Consider the following 15,079-nt stretch of genomic DNA (forward strand, 5'->3'; position numbering starts at 1 on the left):
TCTGCTCTTTCTTCGTGATACCGATCACAGCAATCGAAAATGCGATATCGATCGAATCTTAGCTTACGAATGGTATCGGTGATCGATCGAAACGAGACTTGGTGATAAGGAGACAGAATGGACTATGAAATCTTAGTTTCAACGATTCGTGCGTTTAGAGGATACGGATTCTCGTACGATGGCGAGCATGGAAAAAGAAGAAAAACACAAACAGAGAGGGAAAGGGAAGACAAGAACGAAGAAGAGTGCAATTATTGGGAAATAATACGTACGAACGAGAAAGAAAGAAAAACAGGTAATAAATGGCGGAATAAATGAACGCATGATCGAAGTGTAACAGGAAGAATATTTCTATAAAGGTACAGTATCGAGAGATGAAGAGGAGGGATAATCGAAGAATACGTCTTTATGCCATCCTAGTTACGTTTAGCTTTAGTTTTAGTTTTGTTTCGTGTTCTATGCAAACTATGTAAAACCAGGTTCAATTTCAATCCAATTTCACGATAAAATAAATAATTACGATATAAATATTACAATATCGAGCATATACTATAAGGGAATTTTATACTATAAGCAAATTCAACTTTATTTTGTAATTATTAATCAACGGTTTAGAAGCCACTCTACGCGTATTTATAGCGCTTTAAAGAGCAAACAATGTGCCATTAAATATTCTATTACAAGACAAATAGAATTTATTAGTCGTCTGTTTATTCTCCATGCCTTCGCGGCGAACGTGAGTGAACTTTCGTAGAAGATGCACCGAGTCCCTAAAAAGGAGTCGACCGAGCGTTTTTCCAGCATTTTTGCTCGAGCATTCGGATGTTTGATTTCCGATTCGGCAAGCAGTCGAAGAACGAACGCTCGTTCGTACTTTCACTTTACCAAATTATACCAAAGTGGAGAAAGAGCGAGCATTCGTACGCTCGATCTAGATACGCACAAGGAGTCAATACCTTGAATAACAAAGAGTCGATACCGGGTCGCGTGGCGAAGTAACGTGTCGGTTCACGTGTATGCAGACGTGTGGCCACGACGCGACATGACGCTACGCGACGCGACGCGACGCGACGTGACGTATCGTCGCTGGAAGAACCGTGACGAAGCGTCGACTCGTCGCGGTCAACTGTAACGGGTTGCGCTAAAAATAACCGCGACGGCTGACATTGGGATAAACATGAGAGCGCGTGCGAGTTGATCTAGGCACGCGGCCGTTGTGTCGCTTCGCTTCGCCTGATTTCATCGCCACAACACCGCCATGAACGATGCAACCTATATCTAAATCTTCGATTTTTAACACATCGTCGATCGGCTACTATCGTGCGAAAAATGTATATTTCATTTTGCGACCTACCACCGGCTAGCTTACGCAAAATTTGTATTTTATTTTCAGACGCGCTGCCGACTATTTTATGCAAAATTTTGTTTCGTTTTCAGATGTATCAGCGGCTATTTTATGCAAAAATTCTATTTTAGTTTGCAGCGTAACACCGGCTGTAGATTATGCAAAAATTGTATTTTATTTCGTGGCGTACCGCCGGCTAGTATATGCAAAAATTTCATTTTATTTTGCGGCGTACCACCGACTAACTAGTTTATACAAAGGTTTCTTTATTTTCAGTCGCACCACCGGCTATTTTATGCAAAAATCAACGCGTGCCGCCGGCGACAACGTTTGTGCGTGAATTCACCAGCTTACTCGTCATATATCAACAATGTGTTGATCTATGGTTCGTTCCTTCTTAGGTTCTTAGGTATTCTTAGTCGTCTACGGGGTCACTGAATCTTTCTGGCAAAGCGTTCCATTGCTAGAGCGGAGCTACGATAACTGTAGGCGCAAAAAGTAGAATCAAGGTCGTAAAGAGCTTGGTTCTTCCTTATTGCGGTATATATTATATTGAGAAACGACTATTACAGCCAAAAAGCTGAAACGTCCAATTATCCAAAGATGAAAAGAAAATCATTTTATATGTTTTTGCAATCACTGTCTTGCTTCGTAGCTGACTACTATTAGAGTGTACAGGAATCTTGCAACGTAAAGGTTAAGCAAGTATGCCTCATTTAAACAGACACCACTGTACTTTCTTAATCCGTTAAACGCCAACGTTAGGTTAATCGCAACATTCCATTTGTAATTTCTTTTCAGTCCACTCACGTTATTAGATTCTATCGAATTCGCATTCTGATTATAAGAAGAAAATCCACATATTTGTGCAACATTTTGTTCGTTATTTATTATACCTCTCTCTCTCTCTATATTTATTTCCACCTACAATTTTGTACAGTTTGAAATTGAAGAGTTTTATCGCGCTATGATAAACTCTTTCTTTTTACAAATTATAAAATTTCATTTCGTGCCTTCGATTTGTAGTATACTTGCCGTAACTTTTATTCGAATTTTCCGCATCTTCCGCGCTTCGCAATACAATTTACTTTATTTATATTTGAGCGATAGCATTCTATTTAAACAACTTAGTTCGAGCCGAACGATAGCCCGAACAATCCAGCGCTCGATCGTTCGACAGCATTCGAAACGCTTTGATCTGTTTGCCCAAAGAAAATAGCGGATCGTTCGAGTCTCGCGAGATCGGCTGATCTCTGCCGGGTCAAACAACGATGCCTTCTTACCTTTGGAATCTCAGTCGTTTCTTCCGTATCGCGTCACGTTGTCCGATTTTCGAGTTACACCGCGCTCGGGAATCATCGTTACGTTCGAAACATTCGAGACTCTTGAGACACGACAGACGAGCGCACTGGGAGCATCGATTCGAAGCGGCAGTTTTTCTCGAACGAATCGTCGACGAAAATCGAATCGGACGTGCCTCGTTGTCACCGATGCCCACGCACACGCCCACCGGGCCTATTCGTCACCAGGCGATTATTTGTAGCATAAGTCACCGATCGGAGATTTACGGGATTATGCGTGTTATATGTACACCACAAGTATCTTTCATTTTTTAATAATAAAAACCGGCTGCAAATACACATCTCTCCACTGCTTCGACAATTTGTCTATCTTAGTTGGTGTTAATTGCCGGTTATAAATTGCCGTGCTATAATTTCACAATTCTAGAAATTAAAACGGAGAAATAGGATAGTCGAATGATTTACAATTTGTAATGTTTGTTCGATAGCTCCTGAAAGGATATCGATGGCTATCGACGCGGGCTTCAACGTTTAAGAGATTCCAAATAAACCAAACGTCGACCTTCGCTTTTTCGAGATAGCCGCCAGCGAGTAAACATATTCGGCTACCGTGGTTGATCGAATGTCCGTAATGAATCAACTCTGAATCCGCGCGGCACGCGCCAACCAGCGTATCGTCCAACGACGGGTCGACCGATTGATAACGGAGCAAGCGCCAGTTTTCTGGCTCCCAACTATCAACACGCTTCTCTTCTATCGAACGTCCTCTGTGCGGTTCTACAATAGTTCGGATATACGTCCGGAGTTTGATCTTTACATTTCGCTCTTGCTGTCGCTTCGACCAACCAACAATATTTTTAATCTCGAAGAATAATATTTGACATGGAATTGAAATCATGCACGCCGATACTCTTTATCATACGTTTTGTCAAACCTGAGATATCTTTTAACGCGCAAGGAATGGCTACTATTCGGATCGAAAATGACCGAAGGAACGCAGCAGAGGTTAACAACTAGACCGCGTTTAACGCTTTGCCGACAGTGTAAATTTCTCAGTAACTTTAACCAGTAATCGGAGAGCTTTTTGCCAACATGTTTCAAGTTCAAGACACTAACGTGGCGTCACCGGACATTAACATTTCATTTGCACTTGACACCACGCTGATTTCACCGGCCGTGAAAGCGTTAAGCCAATGGAAAAATGAAAAGAACCCGCGCAACGTACAAAAATATACGAAATATCGGCAGTACGTTCTAAGCGATTTTCACAAGCTACGTGTTATAAGAGGGCGATCGTACGATTTTTGGCGCGTACGTGCATACAATTTTTGACGAACAGAGGAACAACGCGAAGGCGTTTAAACGACGCCGATCGAGCCGATCGGTGCTCGTGTGGCTGAGGGATTAGCGACTCGCGCGAACTATGCGTAACGCGATTCCTTGGTTGGCGAACAGCTTAAATCTCTAATCGTGGGTAACCTAAGCTATTACCGGCGAACTCGAGCCAACGCGCTTCCTTCGCGCGATTTTTCCTTCCGTCGTTTTCTCGCGTTCACGGTGTCGCGTTTCGCGAGGAATCGAATTCTGGCCGCGTCCAACGAAAGTCATCGAGCTATCGCGAATCGACCAGGTAAACGCGTTTGCACGCTAATTCGACCGCTTTCGAGGGAGAAAACAGCGAGGGTTGGGAAAAATTTCAGAGACGTGCGACGATAGTTTGAAACGTTCGAGTTGCAATTGAAAATCTTTTGTTTAGACGCCTCGAGAATCGATCTACCACAGCTTGTTATCGATCAAAAGTATTATTTTACATACTATATAAATTATTGTGTGTTTTTTTATGTTTTTAACGTAATATTTTGATATGCAACAATATACAGGACGCTATAAACGAATATCTGTCTGATCTTACAAATCACACTCGGATTCTGAGCAGACATCCTGGAGTTATTCACTTAGTTTACCTTAAATCGTTTCGACAAGATTCACGTAGACTATGTTTCGAAGATCGAGGGCAACTCGATTAATTAAACAGTCAAATTATTGCAATTTACTACTGCGACTCTAGCAAGTGGTTTCGATTTCTCCCTCCGGCCATGCAACACTCAAGTTTACGTTAAATATACAATGACGCTAATATGATCGATCACACGTATTCTAAACGATCTATGTTGGTTCGTGTCGACATTTCGTATCGTAGTTTACGTTAACTACATGTTGTACGATCGATGATATGAATCAATTATCAAAATTATGAATATTTATGAACGTCGATATGTCAACGCTATTATAAAAAGGTAAAATCGATAACTTCCTACGATAAATATTCCTGTCGAGTGTATCGAACCAACTCGCGAGACCTTTGACCTCGTCGAACATGTCAAAACACAGGAATTTTACGCTTACATGGCTCGAGTCGTAACTACTGTTCGAGACTTCCGGATATAGTATACCAGTGTGTCACCTGATCTTTAAAGAAGCTAGCTGCTATGCTGAAACGACGCGAAACGTCGGTATAATGCGATACTTGTGGACACGACTTAAAAGCCACGGCAAGTCCCGAAATAGTAAATCGTTAAAACGCGTTTGAAATATCGACGTCCCGTCTGATCGGAGATAAGCTCGATGGAAAGATTTCGCCCGTGACTCCGCAAATTTACCAACGATTTCTACGATTTTAGCTCGAAGCTTATCGATCGCGCAGAATAACGTGAATTTTTTAAATTGTAAACAGAATAAATAGTTACAGCGTACCTATAAATAAATGGAGACAGAGTAAGGAAGATAAACATAACTGTAGCGTAAGACCGATATGAATCCCAGAGGATGGAAAGCTGCTTTTCTCGGGGCGTTGCATTCCGATCTGGAACATCAGCTTTTCCTTGCAAACGATCGCCGTTCAGAACCACTCGAAATGCGTATCTTATCGCCGCGTCTACGTCCAGTCGATATCGATCGTACATCGTGAAATCGCGTCGGTGAAGACGTTTGCATGGATTCGAATTCGACTCCAACTAAACTATTCACAAATTTCGACGACCTTAGATTTGATTAAACAGTGTGATACCGATTTCCGTCGTTTCGTGGTCACGTGATCGATAGCACTATGTATACATTCGGTGGAAACGATACGACACGGTCATAAGTTAAAGCTACAAGAATGAATTCCATTGATGCAGCCGGAATCGTTCGCGTTTTAAAGACGTTATCGGAGTCACCGGTTGGAAAACAGGACAAGTCCACTTTCTGACGGTACGTAAGTTACGTAAGAATAAGAGATTATTCGTGTAATAATCTTTATTTGAATAAAAGTTTGTCGAATAACGTATTCGTATAAGAATTTATTCGGTTACTTATCTTTCAGATCGATTAGAATTTTATTCGAAGGAATTTGAACGCTGTCCGATTGCTACAGCAACCGGTGTATATCGTACAGTGTAGATTTTATTCGCCACTGATTTTATAATTGCGTTATATCGTTTCTATCGACGGTAAATGATTCGATTATCAAAGTACGATCGACTATTTGCGTAAAAATTATACGCTGTATAAGTTTTAACTCGTACAACGCAGTCAAACTCGCTTTAACAGAGTTGTTTCTCTGTATAAGGAGAATTTGTCGCATACGAATGTCGTTGATCTTTTTCGATAGACGATTTTTCTCGTAACCCGTCTTGCACGTGGATAATTTGGACTCTGACCGAGTAAAAGGTTACTTTCGAGGCAAATCGCGTATGTAAATCGTATCGGCGTTTTTATTTTACGCGCGTATTGGGTGCGTTATCAGCATAACGAGACACGAACAACCGGTTATCACGACTATCACGGCGGGTTCGCTCGAAGCAAAATAGTGATAAGCCAAGTGAAATTGTCAGAAATGTCTCGATGTTTGCAACGCTATCAGATTCGAAGCAAAGAAACATCGTCTATTTTCTCAGTCTACGTTTCTAAACACGGTAAAACTTGCTTGTTTTCCCAGTCGTCGCCTCCAAAATGTAGCAGAACTTCGTTTGAATGAAAATTCGCTTTACCAACCTGCTGTTATCCGAACAACGAAGGCTACGTATCTTTGTTTTTAATTTCTTTGCCGTGGAACAGCAACTTTGCACAGCGACGAAACAATTTTACTTTCGCGTTTAAAACGAAACTGTTGAAGATCACCGCTTTTAAGAAAACTCTACATCTGGTCTTTTTAGCTTTCTGAAGCACCGAAGCCATCGACAGCGCATAGACAAAAGACTGCGACGAAGGCAGACCATAAACAGTCGACAGGCGACGTTGGCTTCAGGGTTTTTTCAGTTATAGAGTAACACTGCTAGCCTGCGGATCTGGACCAGCTCATTATTTCAATTTTTTATACTTTTCACTTCCGTATTTCAAATATATTTTTCTACCTTATAATTTATCCACGCGTCTCTCTCATTATACGTCTAATAACCTCAACAGAAACAATTTTATTTTCACGTTTAAAACGATACAATTGTTGCAAGATATAGAGGATATTCTTATTTAATTTCAATGTCCACGTGTTCTTGCTGAATACTTCGTTACATTAGTCCTTCGTTACATTAAAGAACAACGACGCCTCGTAACATACGACATGTTTCGTTCCACTGTGCGAAATTCACAGATTGAAGTTTAAGATGTCGAAGCTTAGATGCTTTAAATAGCTTTACATCACTGCAGTCTAAGAAAGCTCGTTGTACTCGTGCCCTATGAAACGACATCTATCATGGGCAGGAGATGCAAGAACGCGATAAATTCTCGGCTTGGCGACTGCTAAAGAAACATTATCGACCAGGCAATGGAACGATTCTTCGTGTTTAATAGGTTAACTCGTAGAATCGTGTAACGCGAACTCGTGGCCCGAAATCATGCTAATTTAATCGCCGTCGCGTAATGTGCTATAATGCGGGAAAAGGTATGCGGCGGCTCGCTAGGGCCGTAATCAACGCTGACGAAAATTTATGCAAAATCGCCGCGTCGCCTCCGAAACCTGACGAAACACGCCGACCTGCGGTATAACTGTAAAATGACCCAGTAAGGAGGTATAAGCTCTACCTCGAGGTGCTTGCAGTCGTTCATTTTCCCAGCGATTCGGGCAGGAATTTGGAACCGTTGGAAAATTCCGCTTTGTACGTTAGAAGGAACTTTCGCACGCACGTGTCAGCAAATAACAGCTAGAAGCCGGATATTTATGCAAATATATGCTTTTACGAACAAAGCTATAAAGATAGAATACACGTTGGGTCACGAAAGTTTTCAAACACCCAATAATAAAATTGTTTATGTTAAAATAAAATTTCGCCAAACTCGGTGAAGCGTATTCTATGTTAGGAAGAGCAAACATTACATCATGCAGGAAATGGTACCTGCCATAAACAATACGATGCCGAACGAAGAATTTGAAGGAAATTTCCGAACGATATGTAACAGACGTAGTACTACGACTCTTCCGAACTCGAATATTTTTTAACCCGTGTGAAACATTGTTCTTTCGTTACTCGTTGATCGTCAATGATGGAAATACATTCTAGAAATACATTTATTAATAATGAAAATACTGTTCTCTGAAATACGAGATTCTTCAGTTAATTACAAATACCGGAGGTCCTAATTATTTTTGCTCGATGTATTTCAATATGATGGCTGGAGAAGGAGGCACTGAAAACGCCGTGTTCTCCGTGGCTCTTTTAAAATCTGCCATACGTATCTGCCATAATTCAAGTTCGAGGTATGAAATTAACCAACACACTCGCGACAATACTCCCATCCGACACGCTCAAGAATTCTCAAACACTATGCGTATCGAGGCGTTGATCGAGGCTGGTATTGACAACGGCCGCTGCCGCCGCCGCCGCCGCCGCCGCTGCCGCGAGGCGCCGTCTGTTATTAAGGGGAATAAAAATGATCGAGTATCGCGCGTCGGTTGCGATCCAACGCCAACCAATTGCGAGGGGGGTGTGGAAAAGCAGAGATAGGAGTGGACACGCGGAAAAGTCGTTTGGCAATTAAAAAACCGTGAACGGCGATCGAAGGCAGTCGTGGCTTGGCCGTACCGCCGTTCAGCGAGTCACGATCCTCCCTCGATAGCCTCGAGGAGGTCATCGATTCTGCGAAACCTAACGAGTTTCTTTCTACCGTGGCTGGCGTCCTGACCAACGGCTCTGGAGAGGTTAATACTGTGCGAACGACGCTACGTGGATCACCGCGGGATTAAAACCAACCGATGCAAACGCGCACCTTCCCACTCTCCGATGCGTTTCCAATCCGGGAATTTGCATTCACACCCTGCGCGTAGCGCGGCTGTTGACTCTCGCGAGCGAAACCTTTGCATTCATAGGTGAATCGGAATAGAATTACGATTTTCTAATTTCTGGTGCTAATTGTTCCTTCGTTCTGCTTTCTGAATTCGAGTAGGCGTAGTATACGATTTTTGGTGGAAATTTTCGGTGAGAGTTGCTCTTTTCTTTTAAATGTTTATGTTATTATCCAAAAAAAGGGATATACGCTTGGTCTATTATATATTTTAGTTCGAGTTTCTCGGGATAGTATAAGTTGTAAATTCAATTATCCATTGTTGTCTTATAAATTATTTACTCTACTGTATTAATTTCATACTTTTCACTGATAATTGTTTCTCTTTTCCTGCGGACTATTTCCGCGGTATTATAATATCATAATGTAATAATTTAATTTAAATAAAACCATCGCTTCGTTTCCTTCGAACGTTAGCATTTTCAGCGACAACTGTTTCTTTCTGTTCATATTATAACGCGTACAATACGAACGTACAGGAATATTTTTTAGTAAATGTTTAAATACCTTCGCACGTGCATTGTACACGAGCAACGTGATTTGTCAAGTTCAGAATAATATCACAGAAGGGTAGAATCCTTTCCGATCGGCCAAGGTAAACTAAATTCTACCGCGTTCCGAAAATTTGCTGTCGCATCTATCTTTCGAAGGCTCGCGTTTAAAATTAGCAAGTGCACCGTAACAAACGCGTATTCGTTTCGCGAGCAGAAGGGCTGCGAAGAAAAGCTCGATCGCGTTGACCTATGATACGATATTATTCAGAGTGGCGCGAAGTTAAAAATAAACGCCACGGTCCCGGGAGAAAGAAGCCCCCAACGGGGTCGTTCGAATCGTTGACGCGATCCACTGAAATAAAAGTAGCTAGTACGTTCCCCGTATCGGGCGTTGATCGCGCCAGCTCCTGGAATCTATTAAAAGCGTCTCTTCCGTTTTCGATCAACCAACAAGCGTTAATCCCGTACACATCGATGGACGACTGCTTTTTGCTTGGCGTACGCGTTTATAAATAAACCACCTGTACACGCTCGTTACGCCAAATATAGCAACGATGACGGTTCGAGTCGAATCGTTCGACTCTCGCACCACGAGATCCCTCCTTTCTGACTCTATGGCGTGGTAAATGGTTGCCACCTACGATTCGTACGACACAGTCATAGACACACCTGGTGCACACAGGCATATGCCTGTACGAGTCGTTGTTCGAAGCCGTTACGTACGGTTGCTCGCATTGGATATCTGGCCACAGCATTATATCTGTATTTGCCGTTTCGTTTAAGAGACGAAGGAACAGAAATCATTGGATTGCGTAAGAAGGAGGTGATTTAAATATCGTGCTGCCTTCTCCGCGAAAACTCGAACCATTTATCACAGCTTGAAAATACGTAAACAATCTCTGTCTGCAAATAACGTCCGATCGTGCCACAGATTTTTAAGAAAAGAGAGGTTCCCCAGTTTTCTCCTTTGTTTCTCAAATTAAAAATTCATCTTCCTCTTTGCATCCTCTACTTTAATATCCGCTGCAATTAATACCGACAATCGTAGAAATATAGTTCTAATCGTTTCATATATTTTTCCAGGCTATCCGTGTTATCCGCGTTTGCCTTCGTATCCGTTTAATATCCGCCGTTTAATCGTCAAACTTGTTATTATTGTACGAAAGTATCCGCTATTAATTACCGACTTTCAACCGATATATAAAGTTCCACTAATTGTACGAGATAACTTCGTAATATTCCTCGTTAATGAGAAGCGAATAAAAAGCCTATACGCGGGACGCGGTATATCGCCAACCTGCTGCTCAACAGAATCAACAAAGTAACGTTCAAACTATAGTGTACGTGTTTTTTGTTGGTCGAATCCTTCCTAAGTTATTCACCCGATCGTGGTCCAAGTGGCCTTGGTGCGGCACAACAAACTGGTAAGGATGGGTCAGTGACGCGTGAAGTTGCTTCGACCGCATGGTGTGCGGTCCGATGAATGGAGAGAAGACGGGGAGACGACGGGAGAAAGGAGGAATTCTTCGTGGCGCTGCTCTCTTACCTAAGAAGTGCCGGTATTTATGTTCTCGTTAACCCTTTCGCTATGAAAAGCCACTATCGAGGCCGCGTAGTTCGCTAAAACCTTTCTTCGTTCTGTTATGTTTCTTGTAAATAGAGTTTAACAAGAAACGTGCAGTTACCAGCAGTTTATCGTAAGAAAATGTTTTAATCGTTTAACAGCGTTTAACACATTTTCGCCGACGCTTCTTTCAACAAGTTATATTTGCTGCACATGGTTGTAATACATTATTGCGTTCTAGCTTCTTCTGATCGAACCTTTTCGAATATTTTCGTCGACATCGTTAAAATGTTATTACATAGTTTTATAACAGAAAATGGTTGGTTAGATGTGTATATATATATATATATATATAGGTTGTTCGAAGATTTATTATGGAGTTTCGAATGATTTACGTTTATTGCAAAGTTGTAAAGGAATTATGAAATACGAAGAGGATCACAAGGATTTATTGTTAATATACTGCGAGACAAGAACAGGTTTGCAGTCACCGTAATTATTGGCTATTAATGTTTCATTTCAGAATGTACATACAACGTTTCTTTTGATTTTGATTTGTTTTATGTCTATGAAACAGTTACCGTCCGAGTCAATATATGCTCAATATAGTGTGTCTTTTCTTTCAAGTTCTTCGTACGTACAAGTCTAGCGGAATCGAGCGTTATTGGAGGGACTATACATCGCCCTCTGATTATTTTCTATTTTTATCAGATACAACTTTTTAATTAAGCTTTAAACGATCTATATCTATATATAATGTATATATATATATTTTTTTATTACCTACACTCTGAGCAAATTTGATCGGAAAAAATTGAGATACACCGTCAAAAAACGTATTTGTCGTGGCTTTGGTTGGTGATTCTAACGCTTTCGAATCGGTGGAAATCCGTGAAAAAAGTGGACGGCAAAATTGATCTGGAGCATGACTCTCAAGGTTAAACCATTTTTCTTCGCTGCATCGTGTGGTATTTATCGCGAGGAAGAAAAGTCTCAAAGGAATCGTGAGGTGCAAATGACCTGTCCCGCTGGAAAAAATTGTTTACAGCTTCGTCGATCCTTAAACCGATCTCATTTGTTACATCGCGATAATACAATATATAGAAAATAAAAAATAATACAAATAACAAACAAAGTATGAACGGTAATATAATATAATTATGTAACAATAAGCAATAAATTTTGTTTCGTAGTATATACGTATCGACAATCGGCAAGATTCGACTAATGAAAAGATCGCAGCGTGGAGGAAAAGTAAGTTCCAGGTCGTCGTGATTTCCAGAGGGTTCAACGATCCGCAATTGCTACACCAAATTCCTCGCTCGATGGTCCTCGTGTCCATTGGCGTAAAGAAGAGTAAATTTGTGCCGGTATGCCTCTAAAGAAGATCTTTACGAGGTTCATCGCGCGCAAGAATTTCGTAGGATGACGAAAATTTTGTCGCTGGATGCTGCGAACGTTAGAACGCAATGCGCGATATCTCGAAGATATCTTGTTTCTGGATGAGAGAATTTCTTTCAACGGCGACATTCTCGATCATTAGAACGCAACAGTTTGAGCGTATAGAAATTGTCACAGTACGACACAGAGATTCAGTCAGCGGCGTTTGAACGCGTCTGATTTATTTCATATCTAACTTTAACGTGTAATAAAGTCAGTTTGAAGATTAAAGTGCTAGATATTATGTATACTTTCGCAAAGTATATAAGTTCATTCGTAAGATAATGACACTGACGTTATTTCGCGTTATTATATTTGATATTAATAAGACGAATAAAACCAGTTCGAGGATAAATGAAACTTTAAGCAATTTTGTCCGAGAGAACGAACAGATTCACGGCGCACGGTTCCTTTCAAACTTTTGTTCGTCGCGATGAGTACCGTGCATTCAACGGAAAAAACGTCAATTTTGCGGTCCACTTTTTTAACGGATCTCCGCCGAACCCAAGGTGTACGATCACCTTCGAAAATCATGACTAACACTTTTTTGACATCCTGTATATATTTCAATAAAAGAAGCGCGGCGTGATGCATTTAATGCTCTATATTCTGTATCATCATCGTGTAATATCAATTTTAAATATTATAATTATACCGATTTACCGTATTTTATTGTATTTTTCTGTCGGGGAAAAAAGTCCACAAAATCAGCTTATCGCGGTAGAAACCCTTCCACACCATGCAAAATCTCGCTTTTTCCTTGCAACTGATTGATTACTATCGATCTATCTGAAACGGCGACTTCATGATCGATTGGTGACAATAAGCTCGCAAAAACGGCAGCGAGCACAATGAGCGATGACGACAACGCTAGTACGCATGTGCCTCGAATCACTATCCTTAACTAGCGCTGGCAACCTCTTCCGCACGCGGCGTACACTCCAGATTTGGCACCGACAGATTACCATTTATTCAGGTCGATGCAATACTCTTTAGTCGGACGGCACTTTCGAAATGCTGCAGAAATACGAAAACGCTCCACTGTCATTTTCTTGCGACGGAATACGAAACTTGACAGAAAGTCGCGCGTAATGGGAGAAATTATTTCCACGTGTTGCGTACATCTGATTAGCAAAACGTGTACATGCGTGATAACTGTACTCTCTGAAATAACTACAACAAGTGAATTACGTTTCTACAGAGTTTTGTGATTACGTACGTACTAATTATCTGCCGTAAAATGCATTTCGAAGAAACAAACCGTTTAAGGGTCGATACCGGTATCATCGTAGCCACGGAATATTGAATGGAATATCTCGCCATTCAACCTGTTAACGACGTTACCCAAACGAAAGTACGCGTTTATCGTCGAAGCCGAAGCTGACGCACAGCGGTGTGCAAGATTTTTTGGCGAGGTCCGGCGTGGCGAACGGGTTAACATAAGAAGCGAATCGAGTCGGTCGGTTCTATTAACGGAGTTGTTAGCAGGTGTGAGCCGAGTCGAGACACGTAGCGACAACACCATGGTTGGCCGGAGATCGACGAACCCACCTGTCACGCGAGTACAACAAAATTGCAACGATCCATCGGGATTAACGTCGGCTGTGCAACCGGCTGACAGGTTGGAGGGGATCGCGTGGTTGCTTAAAAAAATTTCAACGGACACCGCATTCCAGACGTTCTCTTCAAGGTTATTAGCCATTCACCTAAAGGCCGAAGTACTCGGATGCCCTGCACCGATGCAACTCCCTTCATCTCCGCGTGTTTCCCTACTGTTTCCAACGATATCGGTCGTCATTTGACAATTCATTTCTTCAGAAACAACTATGTTGAAGGTCACCGCTTTTAAGAAAACTCTACGTCTGGTCTTTTTAGCCTTCTAAAGCACCGAAGCCATCGACAGCGCATAGACAAAAGACTGCGACGAAGGCGGGCCAAAAACAGCCGACAGGCGACGTTGGCTTCGAGGTTTTTCAGTTATAGAGTAACACTGCTAGCGTACGGATCTGGACCAGCTCATTATTTCAATTTTTTATACTTTTCACTTCCGTATTTCAAATATATTTTTCTACCTTATAATTTATCCATGCGTCTCTCTCATTATACGTCTAATAACCTCAACAAACTAAGACAGGAACTGGTTCGGAGCGTTGAAGTTGAACCGTCGCGAGTTACGAGCACAGAAAAGTATTTTTATAGATATATATGTCGGAGCATCGTCAGGAGAAAGATATTGGGCGTATAACGATTCTTCACTGGAGCTATACATTTTTTTTCTCTCGTAAAATTGAAACGACTTTTATTAACACGAGTATGAGTTTGCAGAGTTAACAAACAACTACGCGGATAAGACACTTATGACAATGGCCTGAGATTCGATAACGAATCCACGGTCAACAGGATAACTCTGTATAAAACGTAAAATACTTTAACACAACACACGTTTAATGGAACGCTCTGTATATACTTCTCGATGTGTAACTCTTCAAGGCGATCGCACGAATAACAGACTGATGGAATTTTGTCCATCCTTTACGACTGCATTCGTTTGTTATATACTGGTCCGAAGTTTCGAGAAGGTTCCAATCGCCGTTGCTAGGCAATCTCTGCTTGGAGT

The 15,079-nt window shown here is 41.5% G+C and overlaps 2 protein-coding genes across 11 annotated transcripts in view; one reads left to right on the forward strand and one right to left on the reverse strand.

The window, feature by feature from the left end:
- Positions 1-15,079, forward strand: part of LOC122576234 (protein dead ringer) — a 318,271-nt gene that overhangs the window by 69,696 nt on the left and 233,496 nt on the right. The gene's annotated exons all lie outside the window — the stretch shown is intronic.
- LOC122576188 (insulin-like peptide receptor) overlaps positions 1-15,079 on the reverse strand; it is a 125,094-nt gene that overhangs the window by 36,147 nt on the left and 73,868 nt on the right. The gene's annotated exons all lie outside the window — the stretch shown is intronic.

The sequence above is a fragment of the Bombus pyrosoma genome, linkage group LG2 (genome assembly GCF_014825855.1).
Source record: "Bombus pyrosoma isolate SC7728 linkage group LG2, ASM1482585v1, whole genome shotgun sequence".
In the NCBI taxonomy this organism is placed as follows: Eukaryota; Metazoa; Arthropoda; class Insecta; order Hymenoptera; family Apidae; genus Bombus; species Bombus pyrosoma.